This window comes from Panthera tigris, chromosome D1, assembly GCF_018350195.1.
Source record: "Panthera tigris isolate Pti1 chromosome D1, P.tigris_Pti1_mat1.1, whole genome shotgun sequence".
Taxonomy (NCBI): Eukaryota; Metazoa; Chordata; class Mammalia; order Carnivora; family Felidae; genus Panthera; species Panthera tigris.
In genome coordinates this window covers 88,168,985-88,184,131 of record NC_056669.1, presented here as the reverse complement: position 1 = coordinate 88,184,131, position 15,147 = coordinate 88,168,985, and positions in this window count along the sequence as shown.

Here is a 15,147-nt window from a genome sequence, read left to right as displayed (position 1 = left end):
CAGGACCCCCCTCCCCCCCACCCGCCAGCTCAGGTCATAGACTATGCCAGGAAGTTTGAACTTGACCCCTAGGAAATAGTGAGCCATAGAACTTTCCTTATTATTGTTGTTCTTGCTGCTGTTATTGTTGTTGTTATTATTATCGTGCTAAAATACACATGTCCTAACATTTACCATTGCAGCCATACAGTGGCCCTCAGCACATTCACAGAATTGTGTGGCTATCACCACCGTCTTGGTCAGCTTGGGCTGCCAGAACTGAGCATCACAGGCTGGATGGCTTACGCAGCAGAGATTTATTTGTCACAGTTCAGGAGGCTGGGAAGTCCCACATCAGGGCGCCAGCATGGCTGGGTTCTGCTGAGAACAGTCTTCTGGGTTTGCAGAGGGCTGTCTTCTATCCTTACATGAAGCGGGGGAGAGAGACAGAGACTGAGAAGGAGGCAGACAGATAGGGAGGGAGAGAGACAGACAGAGAGAGAGGAAGGGAGAGAGAGGGAGGAAAGGAGAGGGAGAGGGAAGGAGGAGAAGAGAGGGAGAGAGGCAGGGAGAGGGAGAGAGAAACAGAGACGGAGACTGAGATGGGGTGGGGGAGGGACCAAGCTTGCTGGTGGGTCCTTCTTATCAAGGCACTAATCCCTTTCATAAGGGCTCCACCCTCCTGACCTAATTACCTCCCAAAGTCCCCACCCCCAAATACCATCACACTGGGGGTTAAGAGTCCAAAATATGAATTTGGGGGAGACAAACACGCAGCCAATAACAAAGGCTTTCCAGTTCAGTGTAAGGGTTCGAGTTGGGGAGAGCCTGCTTGAGTGTAGGCTGCTCCTCCTGCATTCTCAGGGACCTGCTCCCCAGCCACCAGTGGCCAGTTTCAAGATTCAGGGGGGAGGGGGGCGGGGGAGGGGGGGGTGCCAGCTGGAAAGAGAACGGTGCCTCTGACCCCTATCGGAAAAGCAGGCGCTTTGAAAAATGCTGCCCGTAGTGGCAGAGTTGTCTGTCCCCAAGAGGCACCGCCTTCCTGAAACACATGGGGGCAGGCTGCCCCCCCCCCCCAAGAAGATCTTCAGACTTTAATCACCTGAGAAGCCAGGCCTAGTGAGTTCCCTGGAAAGGGCACTGGCCCAGGAGTGACCTCGCAGATCTCCCATTACTTCCAGGGCCTTGTTGCAAGAGGGGAGTGAAATGGGATGGTATTCACTGCGACGATGTGTTTACATTGTCTTACCGCGTTTCATAGAACTTGCAGGTTCCTGGAGACCCTCAGAGACAGACACAGAGATCAAAGCAAAGGCTTAAGCGGGGGCTGTGCCTCCCCCCACCCTGACCCCATTCCAAGCGCAAAAGTTCCAAGCTTATCAGTTTGATAACCTTAGAGGACTGTGGGAGGCTTCATTTCCACAAAGGACTTTACTTTGAAAAAGTTATATAAAAACCACTCAACGAGGCCATCTCCAGCGAAGCCTGGTTCCCTGCTGCATATGTGCAAGTTGTAACAATCGGCAGATGAAGTGCGGAGTGGGAAGGTGCCTCACAAAGGTTAGGGGGCCATGCAAATTCTTCCAGGAGGAAATATTTTGCCTGCCTGCTTCCCGACAGTTTAGTGAGGGACTGACTGAGGTTGTTTGCCCCATGCCACAAGTGAGTCATTTCAAACTGACCTGACAATTCACTGAGTCAGGACCAACCTTTGGGAATTCCTTGATCACCTCTTTGCGCTCACCCTCTCACCGTCGTCTTTCCACCCCACACTCCCCGCCCCCCACCCCCTCCCCCCCTACACTGGCCATACCACGGTCTCACAAAGACATTCCCATGCTCTTTTTTTGAGACTGTATAACGCTTAGGTCCTTAAAGTTACTGATTTTAGATGTTCAGTATCTGTTGTGTGTTGCACCAATTACCTTTCTAAGTGAAACCAGGGGATGTGGGAAACTGGAAGAGAGAGCTTGAATTGATCTGACTTAACATGAGGTTACACTACTAGGTCAGGGTCCAGGACACGACTGGCAGCCTTGGACCGAGGAAGCCCAGGTCTGAGCAGTGGCTCACCCCCTTATCAGCCCGGTGAGTTTACTTGGGTCGCTTAACCTCTGGGAGTTTGGGTTATTTCATCTACCACATGAGGTTCATAAGACCTTTCTCACAGTCTGTTGTGAATAGTAAGTGAAAGAAGGCATCAGGACTCTACCGGGGGGCCGGCCTCCTGGTAGGGCTCAGTGATCCACCAACCGCTAAGCTACCTGAGGACAGGGACAAATCTGTCTTAGACGCTGTCATTACGAGACTCTCAGTTCCTGACTATTCCCTGTCTCTGACATATATACCTTTCCCAATAAAGAATGGCCTGTTCTTTTTCCTCCCGAGACACTTTACAGGGTGACTTTGGGAACTACAGGAGCCAATAGATAGCAGCATTTGGACAAGCTGACGCTTTCTAGACAAATGCAAGCCGCGGCGTCCGATCTGGGTGACCGTTTTCAGACCTGGTGGAATTTGAGCGTGGTTCACTCTAGCAGACTAGGATTCGTATGTTTATTTTTCCTGAATTTGGGGGCCTGCTGGCTTCTGACTAGTAAAAAAATCTTGTTCTTCCTAAGCAAAGAAAAAGTCAAATCTAAACCAAATGTGAGCAGGAGTGTGTGGAGCAAGGCGGGGAGGTGGGACTGAATCATGGGATTTGAGGATTATAAACACAGCAGGCCACCAGACGCTTTTAAAGGGACAACATTGAATTCCTACACGGGGCTGCTTACCACAGAAGGAGCGATCTGGCAGAGTAAATCAAACACCATTCCAGTTCAACTTTAACTAAAAAAAAAAAACAAAAAAAAAACCATCTTTAGTTCATTCTCAATGAGTAAATTCTACACATGCAAATGAACAGTGGTGAAAAAGCCCTTGTGAAATAATTATTAGTGAAGGCTAAATAAACTGGTAATTTGGAAAGCAATCTTCATGACAAATAAATGGCATCGAATGACTAATTAGTCTCGAGCTAACCAAGTATGATTACAGTGCTGAGCTTTTAGCATTACTAAGGCTTTCAAAGGACGGTAAATAAAATAGCCAGTGTGGCCAGCGCGCCCTAGAAATGCCAAGGGGACCGGATGCCTCTTGATTCCGGATACATCCATGTCAGTTGCAGCTGTGATGCAGACCTTTGAAAGTTAAAACAGTATGCCGATAGGTCAAAGCCCACAGCTCAATGGTAGTTAATTTAGAAATGTGAATTTTTGAAGGTGAAATTTGAATTAATGGTGTGTGGCTTTATGCGGAAGGCTAGCTGGGGGGAAGTGAGAGACTGAAGTGAGAGAAGTAAGACAGTCTCTACCGTATACGCTATTATTGTTTAAGAGAAATGCAGTTGTATTCCTTTTAAGTTCATAGAGCAACTAAAATCTTTATTCATTTTCTTTCCATTTCATACGAATTGGTAGCTAAACGTCTACTGGAAGGCTGGAAGGGAATGGCATTGATGAACATCTAAGCATGATTCGTGCTGGCCGTATTCATAGTTGGCGTATAAACGGTGACTAACGTCCCTGGGTTGTCTGGAAATTGTTCCCTTTGTTCCTTCACTATGTGACTACTGTGTGCTGAGCACAATTTAAACATTCTTAGTTCTGTCATAATTCATTCTCATCACTCCTCTGCTGCTGCTATCGCCACCAATGCCACTGTCACCGCCACCAATGCCATTGTCACTGCCACCATCACCACCACCGCCAGAACCCCCGCCATCATCACCACAATTACCACCATGGTCACTACCACCAGTACTTAGTACGTATGCCAACGTTATTTAATTACCGCAACAACCCTATGAAAAGTTCTTTTTCACTCCTTTACAGACGAGGTAACAGGCTTGGAAAGGTTGGGTGACTTGTCCCAAGCCTCTTTATTTTACTTGAGGGAGATCTTTCTTGCCATTACAAGATGCAGGGACAGAACATTTCGACCCCTTTCTGATTCTGGATCTAGCAAAAATGCTAAGCCAATTGGAGTTTGAACTCGTTTTCACTGAGTTTTATTCCAATAAATGTCTTTTTAGAGGGAAGATGCCTTTAGAAACTGTTGTTAGAGTAGGGGTGGTGGAGGGAAGGTTGCTAAGGTGGAGGGTAGAGACTGCTCATTCTCACTCAGGACTTCTGGCTCTAATCTCAGGTCCTGTGATTCTGCATTCCATGTTCTTTTTCACTACCCAACCTCACCTACCAACCCTCCCCCTTAGCATCCAATTATACCCAAAGAATGCAATGATTTCTCCTGCACTGTTACTGAAACCAGACATCCCTGATGGTTTGCCCACAGTTGTGTGGCCCTCCAAATGAGTGGCAGGCCTTCCCAGGCCTTCTCCAGAACGCTCCTTTCTGCCTGAACACGCCTCATAGACTATTTCAAAAGCAAAACCCTTCAGCTGGCAAATGGTAACAGCTGCTTCTCTTCAAAACACCCAGCGGGTAAAACTTCTGGGCTCCAATGCACAGGCCTAACACTCTAGCCAAGTCTGGATGGGTCTCGGTGTTAACTCCTGCAGAAAAGGTTATAGGTAGTGAACTTGGATGTGAGGCCGGGCCAAGACCCGTTTTATTGCTGGATACTGTTTCTCAGCCACAGTAGACTGTGACTGTAGAAGACGTTGTGTGGGTGAGAAAGAAACTTGTACTTAATTGGGGGAGGTTGTGGTGAGGGAAGGGGAAGGAGAGTGTGTGAGTGGTAGAGGGAGGACAAAAGGGCACAGACATGAGCCCACCATGATAGGAAGGGAAAAGAAAGTCTTCTAACCATCAGCCAGGAATTTAATGGACATCTCCAGTACGTATTACATGGATTCAGCACCAAGGAAAAACCAAAGGGGAACTAGACCCACCCTCTCTCCCCAAAATGATTATGGTCTAGATCAGGGTCGGCCAATCACTTATTTGCATCAAGTACTACTCTAAATACTGGGAATACAGCAGGAAAGAGAGAGAGAGAGAGAGAGAGAGAGAGAGAGAGAGAGAGAGAGAGACCAGTGTTTTGTTATTACTGAGGACATTGGGGGAGGGTGCAGGGTAAATTTAATAAGGTAGAAGGGAAAGTCTGTCTGAAGAGGTAACATTTGAGCCGTATAAAACATTAGAGAAGCACTTCCGAAAAAGAAGGCAGAGCAAATGTAAAGGTTTGAGATGAGAATATTCTTGGTATGTTTGAAGAACAGAAAAGGCCGGTGGGGCTGGAGCTGAGTGGGCGAGCGAGAAAGTGAAGGAGGGTCAGCTTTAGCTCTTAGGTGGCCTTGCAGGCCACAGTAGGAAGTCAGGATTTTGTGCTGATTTCAGAAGGATTTGGGTGGGTTTTCCTTGACTCTCCAGCTCTGGTGAACTGGTAGTGACTGCTTAGGTCACTGTGATGAGAAAGATTCAGAAGCCTTACAGCTCAGTGGGGAAGAGTTCAGGGATGGCTTAAGAATATATAGAATAGATGAGGCAATGGTAACACTCGTGATCAATATTTACCATCTCTGAGAAGGATGGAATATTAAGTTGCACTAGTCAGGTTACATCCCAGGTTATGCTGCAGTGGCCACATCACTAAAATCTCAGTGGATTAAGGCGATCGTCCAAGGGACTTCTTGTCATGCTAAGTCTACTGTAGGTCCAGGCAATTCTTCAAAGCGGCTGTCTTCCATGCAGTAGCTCAGTGATTCTGCGTGGTTTGATTTTATGGCACCTGCATTTTAACAGAATGGCTGCATCAGGGAAACAGAACAGTAAAGGATCTCTTACCAGTGACTAAATGCTTTGGCTCAGCAATAATTCATGCCGTTTCTGCTTACACCCCATCGGCTAAAACTAGTCACATGACCCCATCTAATTGTAAGCGAGCTGAGAGAGGGTAATTCTCCCATGTGCCTATATGTGGAGGAGAATCTAAGTAAGCAGTAAAAATCTAACATGTAAGTCCACGTTAAAGAAAGTCTAGTCACCCTCCGATGCATTTTTGTAATGAACTGGCTGAGGAGTAGTAAATAAAAAAGGACTTCAGAAAGGGGTGACATTGACCAGGTATATTCCCAAAAAGCTCTATAGATAAGGGTACCTGAGTGATCTTAATAGATGGTCTTGTTAGAAAGTCACCCTCCAGCTCCATTGTACCCTCTCCAAACCCACTAAATGCTTTTCTTTTCCTGGTCCAACCCCATCCACCAGTTTGCAATAGGGTCTTTGCACTTGTCTGGCTCTTTTAACTTATTACTTTGGATGCAATATCATATTTGCTATGTAACCTTGGGCAATTTACTCAACCTCTTAGAGCTTAAGTTACTCATTTAATGCTGTATATTATTATTGTGAAAATTAAAGTACACAGTGTAACAATGCTCTATTTAGCTTAACATAAGTTTTGGAATAGAGCAGGTCCAAAAAATTGAAGTTACCGTTATTTTTTTTAAAAGAAAGCCTTTATTATTTTTTTATTAACAAAAAGTACAGAAAAAAAGTAGTTCCAGAGTTCGTTCAGTGGCTCAATGATAGTGTTATAGACATAAAATCTGTTCATCTTTCTGTACCACTGTTAACATGCCAGCTTCCTTTCTCAATGCGGTTTGCCTCATGTCACAAAATAGTTACCGAAGATCCCGGCATTAAATCCTCATTTGACGGTGTCCAAAGCTGAAGAAAGGAGGTAGGCAAGAAGAAAAGGATCTTTCATCATATGGTTCTCTCCTTTCATCAAAGAGAAAAATTATCCTCAAAAGCTCATCATCCCCCAGCCAACCTCCGCATGTCTCAAGTTTAAATTCTGTCCTTTCTTGGCTTTATAGGTACTGCCCTAGCCCATTTTTCATTCTACCTTTCAGATGGCTTTCTCTTTCCGTATTTTGTGGCCTAATTTTAGCTAGTGACAAATTAACTCAGCAACACATATATAATGGCTCAAATACATAGAGATTTATTTTTGAGTCATCTAACACTTACGAGGGTTTTTGGATAGGTAAGATGTTGGGGACGATGGAAGATTCATGTTAATGGAGGCTCCGCAATTCTCAACGCTGCTGGGGCCATTCCCATTCCATCAGTGGAAGGAAAAGGAGCATGTAGGAGCACTGTCTGGTGGTGGTAGTGGTGGGGTGGTTATGAGTCAGGCCTGGTATGGGACCATCGCTTCCATCCATGTCTCATTGAATGGGTTCTAGCCATCCCTGGGCAATGGAGTCCATCTGTGAGTCCAGTGGAAAGGGGGTGAAAGGGGAGGTGAATCCATCCCTGGCTCTTCTGCTGAATCCTTTCCTGCATTCCTTCTCCTGATTTAGACCTCCTCAAGGAGATGTCCAGGTTTTTATCTGTTTCTTCACTTTTCCCCTAGGCTTACTTCGCCTACGATGCCACAACCACGAGAAAGGAGACTGGCTCCACTCATTGAGCATTCCTACACCTTCCAAGTATCCTGTTCACTTTTCTTCTTGTTTTCCACTTGAATACTGGGTTAGTCCAATTGAAGACATCGGGAGAAGGTTTGGGGCAAAAAGAAAGAGAATGGACTGCCAGCATGGGTTTGATTCCAAGACCAGCCATCTGGGAACTTGAACACAGTTTATAGGCGGGAAATGGCCCATGTAGTCCTGGACTATAAACCGGTGGCTTTCTTTACCAACTCACTGGAACCTTGGGAGCCCAGTTTTAATACTATTTATAACCTGCTCTGAGATCATGTCCCCAAATACTAATTTCAAAGGATTTTAAAATAAAGGTGCTCTTCAATCACAGACTTTTCATAAACAAATACATTTGGGAAACACTAGGTTAAAAGAGGTGAACAGGTGTCCCTACTCTAAGCACCCTTCCTTGGTTTTTTTTTCACGCATCAACCATTTCTTAAGTGTTTGGTAGCGTTAGGCACCATGCGAGGCTCTGTGGATGGGTTCTCAACACACTCATATGGTCCCTATTCTCCAGCGATATAAAATATAGCACCAAGATGCACTGTAAGTTTCCAAGAGGGGGCCATAGTACGCAGTTTTCCCCAATACTATTTGACCACAGACACCTCCCTTTTTTTAAAAAAAAGGAGTATGATAAATTCCCACATACCCATCACCCGGTTTCAACAATTACCAACTCATGACCCATTCTGCCTATCTGCACCTCCTACTTCCTTCCTCACCACCTGATTATTTTGAACAAATACCAGACATCGTATCTTTTTATCGGTAGATTGCTCATTATGTGTCTCTAAAAGATAAGGGCTCTTTGAAATAACATAAACCACAATACTGTCATTACATTATTGGTGATTTTGAATTTTCTCCACTAGTGGTTTATATATATTAAAATATATGTCTATATTTTATAATATATTATATATTATAAAATTTTAATATATATAAACCACTAATGAAGAAAATTCAAAATCAGCAATAATGATATATATATAAAACACATACATATATAATATATACGTATATATTCACACTTTTGAATCAAGTAATCTTATTTTATTTTATTTTTTAAATTTTTTTAAAAAGTTTTATTTATTTTTGAGACAGGGAGAGACAGAGCATGAACAGGGGAGGGTCAGAGAGAGGGAGACACAGAATCTGAAACAGGCTCCAGGCTCTGAGCTGTCAGCACAGAGCCCGACGCGGGGCTCGAACTCCCGGACCACGAGATCATGACCTGAGCCGAAGTCGGCCGCTTAACCGACTGAGCCACCCAGGCGCCCCCAAATAATCTTATTTTAAAAATATATTAAGATGCAATGAACATAAAGGGGTATTCAGGTGCATGTGCACACACGTGCACGCACACACACACACATGCTGAGTAGCTGTGACATCATCTCCAAGGAAACACCCTGGTCCTGAGGGCAGTCTCCACCACACACTGGGTGGACCCGTTCTGCCTGCAGTAGAATTGGAAAGGAAGTCCCGCCCATCCTCACGTACCCCAGTCCTGTGGGAAATGGGACTGAGGGGGGATCTGGCCTGGTCTTACAAGTGCTGTAAGTGGCTCTGTCAGGTGGCCTCTGAAAAGTGATGTGGGGGAGGACGACAAAATCTGGGCAGCAGGAGGCAGGGCCACCATACGACATCATCCGGAGAAGTTTCCATCAGTCCCCCCTTCTGCCACGCAGCTGAGGCTCCATGTCTAGCCTCGGAACTGTTGAAGTCTTCTTGGTCGCTTTAGCCCCTGGGTCAGTATCTAGAAGACCATTCCTCACCAGCGAGTTTGGCCCAGTGACCAAAGATGTAAGCAAAGGCATGGAAACTGTGAGCCCTCCGGAAAAGCCAGAGGGAAACTCCAGAACGAGCGGATGTACCTAAGACATATTTGGCTTGCATCCCAATTGTACCTAAGCTGGCCTTCTCAGAAGCAGTCCCCTTTCCCAGCCCAGATGGGGCTACACCAGCAATGGCATGTTCAAGCCATGGCTTGCCTTGTTCAAGGATGGAGAACTGTATTTATTCTGGCCCAGGCTTGTGGGGCAGAGGGACCCCCCCACCAAGACGGAGGCCATGTTTCTCCAGAGATAAGTCAACCAACAATGGCACTTCTGTCGCCTCATCTTGCAGAGAAATAGCCCCATGTCCAGTGGCTGATGGCTGCTCCCCTTAAGGTTGTGTTCAGAGTTACCAGTGCTGTGCGGGGGTGCGGGGGGTGATGTGGGCAGGAGGCAGAGGGCTGATGGGAATTCTATCAGTTTCACAGATGCTTTTGGTCTCTCTCAGCTCCTATTCTCTCTACTTTCCTTTTTTTTTTTGAGTTTATTTATTTTGAGAGTGAGAGAGGGCGCAAGTAAGGGAAGGGCAGAGAGAGAGCTCTGTTAGCGCAGAGCCGGATGTGGGGCTAGATCCCACAAACTGCAAGATCATGACCTGAGCTGAAACCAAGAGTCAGTCGCTCCACCGACTGATCTAGCCAGGCACCCCCTCTACCTTCTTTATGTTTTCCTCCTGATGTGTCTCCTTTCTCTTCCCCCCTGCCCTCCTCACAAGGCTCAGCCTCCCCAGCTTCCCCTCATCCCTGTCTCTCGACTGGCTTCCCCTCCCGCCAGCCACAAATATTCTCTTCCTTACAACTTTGCGCTCTCTCCCCTCACGTTGGTCTGCCCATCTGCCACCCCCTCTAGCCGGGGTTTGTCCCTTTTTCGTCCCCACCCACGGAGTGTCAGTCCCCAGTGGCCTGACTTAGACCTCTCATGTTTCCATTCTCATCACACGCAATCTGGAAACTCACCCTCAGAGCACAAGGAGGGCTCTGGGGTGCAGCCCCCAGGACATCTTTGTTTCACACCCCTTTCTCTTCCTCTAACGAAGCAGTGACAGGCTTCTCTGGTCCCTTATTTGAGAGAAAGACAGAATGACAAGAAGCTATTGCATGGGATGGGCGTGGAGGGCACAGGGAATGTTTTGCTGTCTCAGTGGTTACAGAGCTCCATATCTACAGAGAACAAGGGAAGTACCAGTTATGTTATCAGGAGAAGGGCTTATTCAGGACCTCTCACAGAACTCTGTGTTTTTGGAATGGCTACAGTCACTTACAGATAGAAAATCTGAGGATCAGAGAGGTGAAGTGGTTTGCCCACAGTCACACAGCAGTGGAGCCAGCGATGGAGCCTGGCCTCGTGTCAAAGCCCTTGTTCATTCTATTGTACAGAGGGTTGCCATGGACTGCTTTTTCCTGTCTTAACCATCTGAGAAGGTCTCTCTCCATCATCTAGCACCTCAGCATTTGTTTCTCTCTCTACTAATTTGCATCTCATTTCCTCTAGAAAAGTTTATGGTGTATTCCTCTTAGCTTCCCCGCCTGTCCCGGCCCGCACACTGCTCTGCCCACGTCTTGGTGACATCACCAGCACTGCGGGAAAATTCCAGAGAACCTCCCCACTCTGTGGAGCTTCGGGATTCAAGCTGTCTGGAGTCAGGGCCAAAGTTTCCTACCTTTGTGAGAGGCTTATAGAAACCTGCACTCGTGACCTCGGGGTCTGCTTCAAGGTAAAGGGGACCTAGGGCAGGAGAGGAGGAGAATCCAGATACAGTCTTCTCAAGGTCAGAGAGATATCTGCAGGTTAATGGAGGCCGAGCCACACATTAAGCTCCCTCCAGTATGCCCAGTAACCCCTCTCCCCCCCCAGCGAGCTAGCTGGTATGCAAACACATGCTTCTACCTACAGTGTCCCATGCAGATCTGTTCTGTGTTTCTTGACATGGTAGGGCCTCTACAGTGTTGAAAATACTAAAAAGAAGAAGAAGAAGAAGGAAGTAGGAAGAAGGAAGAAAGAAGAAAGAAGAGGGAGAAATCAACCTAGACTCCACTCACTATTAAAACTTATTTGGCTCTAGCCTATTTTCCTTTCAGTTTTGGATCATGGATGGCCAGGTTGAGTTTTTTTCTAACTATTGCCATGATGGTGGATGCAACATTTTCCCTCCTGCTTTTCCCTCCTGCTTTGCTCCCTTACTGTTTATTCTGTCATGCTCATTTTTCAACGTAGATTCCAGAATTACTATTTTAAAATTATGTCCAGGGACGTCTGGGTGGCTCCGACGGTTAAGCGTCTGGCTCTTGATTTCGGCTCAGGTCACAATCTCCCAGTTCACGAATTTGAGCTCCATGTAGGAGCCTGCTTGGGATTCTCTCTCTCTCCCTCTCTCTCTGCCCCTCCCCTGGTCTCTCTTTCAAAAATAAATAAACTTTAAAAAAAAAAAAAGGCAAATAAAATGATGTCCAGCATTTCATCGACTGGATACAGCTTAATATATTAAAATATTTCCTTGCTGATATACATTTCAGTTGCTTCCTCTGGTCACACTTATATAGAACATTTTAGTGGAAATGTGTATGCATGTAATGTTTTGCTTTCCTTGAATTATTGCCTCAAAAAGTCATCAGAAATGAAAATGGTTGGGATAGTTTGATCGCAATATGGAGTTAGTATGAAGCGTGGAGTCCCCGTAGGGTTAAAAACACAGGTTTGGCACTTGCTAGCTGTGTAACCTTGGACCAACTTTCTTTCTAAGTCTCAATTTCCTCCAAAGTGAAAGAAGGCAAATAGAGTCCCTAATCCGTGTGGTCGCAGTGAGGACTGAATTAAATAAAATACCGTAGATTCCGTACGTTTGGGCTGTTACTAGGACGCATCCCATGGCTGCTGTTACTATCCTCGCACTCACGCTGTTTTTCTGTTCCTTTAGACTAAGCTGACTCAACCCCATGTGGCTGAAAGTGAAAATGTTTCTAGAGGCAAACTCAAACCGGTTTGCCCCATAACCCGACGGGTCAAATTACTTCAGCTCTTCTTGCTTTACTGATACCTCTCACAAATGTGTCCGTCCTGAGTCTGAGACTTTGGTCAAATCTCAGCCCTCACTTGATCTCTTTCAAGGCTCTTCCAAAGCCTTTTTGGGACCCTGGTCCCAGATGACCGCAGGTATGTTAAAACGACCCCTTCCCCATCCTGCAGGACGTATAATTATATGGGAGCAGGAGACTAGTAGAGGTGATGTGAGCTTTTGTATTGAGTTAACTACTTGTTAATTTTGTGTTTGGGGTCAAGGTATAGGGGTCCAATGAATGGTGCCTTTCGCCTTCCTTCCTGAGTTCAGAATCAAAGAGGAAGTACACTCAGGAGTCAGGTAGATGGAGGTGAGGATAACGGCTTTATTCGCAGGAGCAGCTGAAGAAAAGAATAAGGGCTAAATAGGCAGCCACATAAATGAACGTGAAGCGTTTCCCCCCTCAAAATAGCCTTCAGGCTTCTGGCACTTGCCAGGGAGCTGATGGGCCTAGAAGGGACCCCGCTGCAGGCAGGTGCATCTGAAAGTGACGGAGGGGGAGGAGTCCCATGGAGAACATTTGGTCTTTTTCCAAACTCACTGTCAGAAAAGAGAGTGCAAAGGATGGTCAGAGAGGCCAGGGGTGTTTTTAGCTGCAGTTTCTCGGCATGGAAATGTCAGGCCAGGGAACAGTAGGTTTCTTTTTGGACCCAGTATGTGATCCCATACTGGCCCGCTGGACATGATGATGACAGGTGCAGTCTTACCATTTGGACCTCTCACAGCTACAGTTACACCCACTCTTTCCCTTCTCCTCTCTTCGCCTCCCCCCATGACCCCCCAGAATAGTCTTTGTCCCTAGGACAGTGTTGACCCACAGCTGGCACCCCCGAGATAGGGGTGGAGCTCTGACCTTGATGGCTCTTTAATTTTTTTTTAATGTTTATTTATTTGTTTTGAGAGACAGAGAGTGCAAGCAGGGGAGGGGCAGACAGAGAGAGACTCCCAAGCAGGCTCCACGCCATTGACACAGAGCCCGACGTGGGGCTCAAACCCACGAACCGTGAGATTATGACCTGAGCCTATACCAAGAGTCAGACACTTAACCGACTGAGCCACCCACGTACCCCTGGCATTGATGGCTCTTGATCATGTTGTCACATTGCTTTTCTGTCAATTTATAATTCCATCCATCATGTAATAGGGTTACATCAGTAACAACAACAGCAGCAACAAAAACTCCCAAACAAAAAGCAAAAATCCCAGTTCAAATTGGCTCAGGCAATAGAGATTTATTATTTCCCATCACAAGAAGGTGGTGTTAGCAATATTACTCAGTGATATCGAACTCAGGTTCTTTCTCTTTTTCTGCTCTGCCTGCTGCCCCTTGACTTCCTCCTAAGACTGGTCCTGCTCGTGGTCCTCTGGTACACGCTGTACCTAGGCATCCCATCCAGGAATTACCTCATCCAGAAAAAGAAAAGGGACCATGCAGTCTTTGTTTTACGTTTTAAATGAGGAACTCTTCCCTTAAATACTCCTCACACTGCACCGGCCCTTACTAAACCAATCTCTACGCGAGAGGATGAAGCCCCCATTATTGTCTTAGCCCTGTTCATAGCTAGAGAGGGTGGACACACTGAGAAACCCGGGGCTCTGACACAAGGGAAAGGGGACAACAGATGTCAGGCGGGCAGCCAGCTATGTCTACTGCGCATCACTAGGCATCTGTTTCAGTGGTTGAGATGTTAAAGAACCAGTCTCCTTCTATTTCTGTGTTCTCATGTCTGAACCTCAATTTCCTCCTCTGCCTTCTGCACCTTGCAAGGCTGCTGTGACGATTGAAACGGCGTGTGTGACTTTAGAGAGTGCTGTGTAAACCTGGCATGCGACGAGCATGGTGAGCGGAACGTGAGTCTCTCCTACCACGCCTGGGGTGCAACTCCTTCCCGACTTCAACTGTTGTTTGCAAAGCTGGGATCGTCCTTGCGAGCCTGGAGAGTGGAAACATCTCATCATGGTGGTAAGAGTTCCTCTTTGACCTCCAAAAATAATGAAAAAAAAAATGTAAATAACAAACTGAAGCAGACTGAACCAACAAACATGAAAAGATGCTCAATGCCACTCATTATTAGGGAAACGCAAATTAAAAACTCCAGTGAAATGTCACCTCACAACCATTAGGATGGCTACTATCTCAAGCTCCGGCAAGGGTGTGGAGACGCTGTCATCCTTGTGCCCTGGGGCTGGGAAGGTGAAACGGTGCAGCCATTATGGAAAACAGTATGGTGGTCCCTCCAGAAATTCAAAATGGAATTGCCACGTGAGCTAGCAATCCCACTTGTGCGTGTCTAGACCAAAGAATTGAAAGCAGAATTTTGAAGAGAGATTTGCGCACCCGCGTTCATAGCGGCATCATTTACAAGAGCTAAAAGGCGGAAGCAACACACATTTTCAGGGACAAATAAATGAAGGCGCACAATGTGGCATCATTCTGTCCTCAAAAGAAAGGAAAGCTGACACCTGCTACAACATGAATGAACCTGGAGGACATCATGCTAAGCAAAATAAGCTAGTCACAGGAAGACAAGCACTGTAATATTCCACCTAGGTGAGGTTTCTAGACTCGTCAAATTCCTAGAAACAGAAAGTACAATGGTGGTTGGTAGGGTAGGAGAAATGGGGGGTTGTTCAGTGGGTAAGAATTTCAGTTTTGCAAGAAAGAAAACTTCTAGAGATCGGTTGCACGTCAACGTGTACGCATTTAATGCCCCTGTACCACATACACTTAGAAATGGTTAAGATGCCAAAATTTGTGTTATGCATTTTTTTTTACCACAATAAAAGTTTTCTATTTAAAAACATTTTTTAAATGTTTATTTATTTTTGAG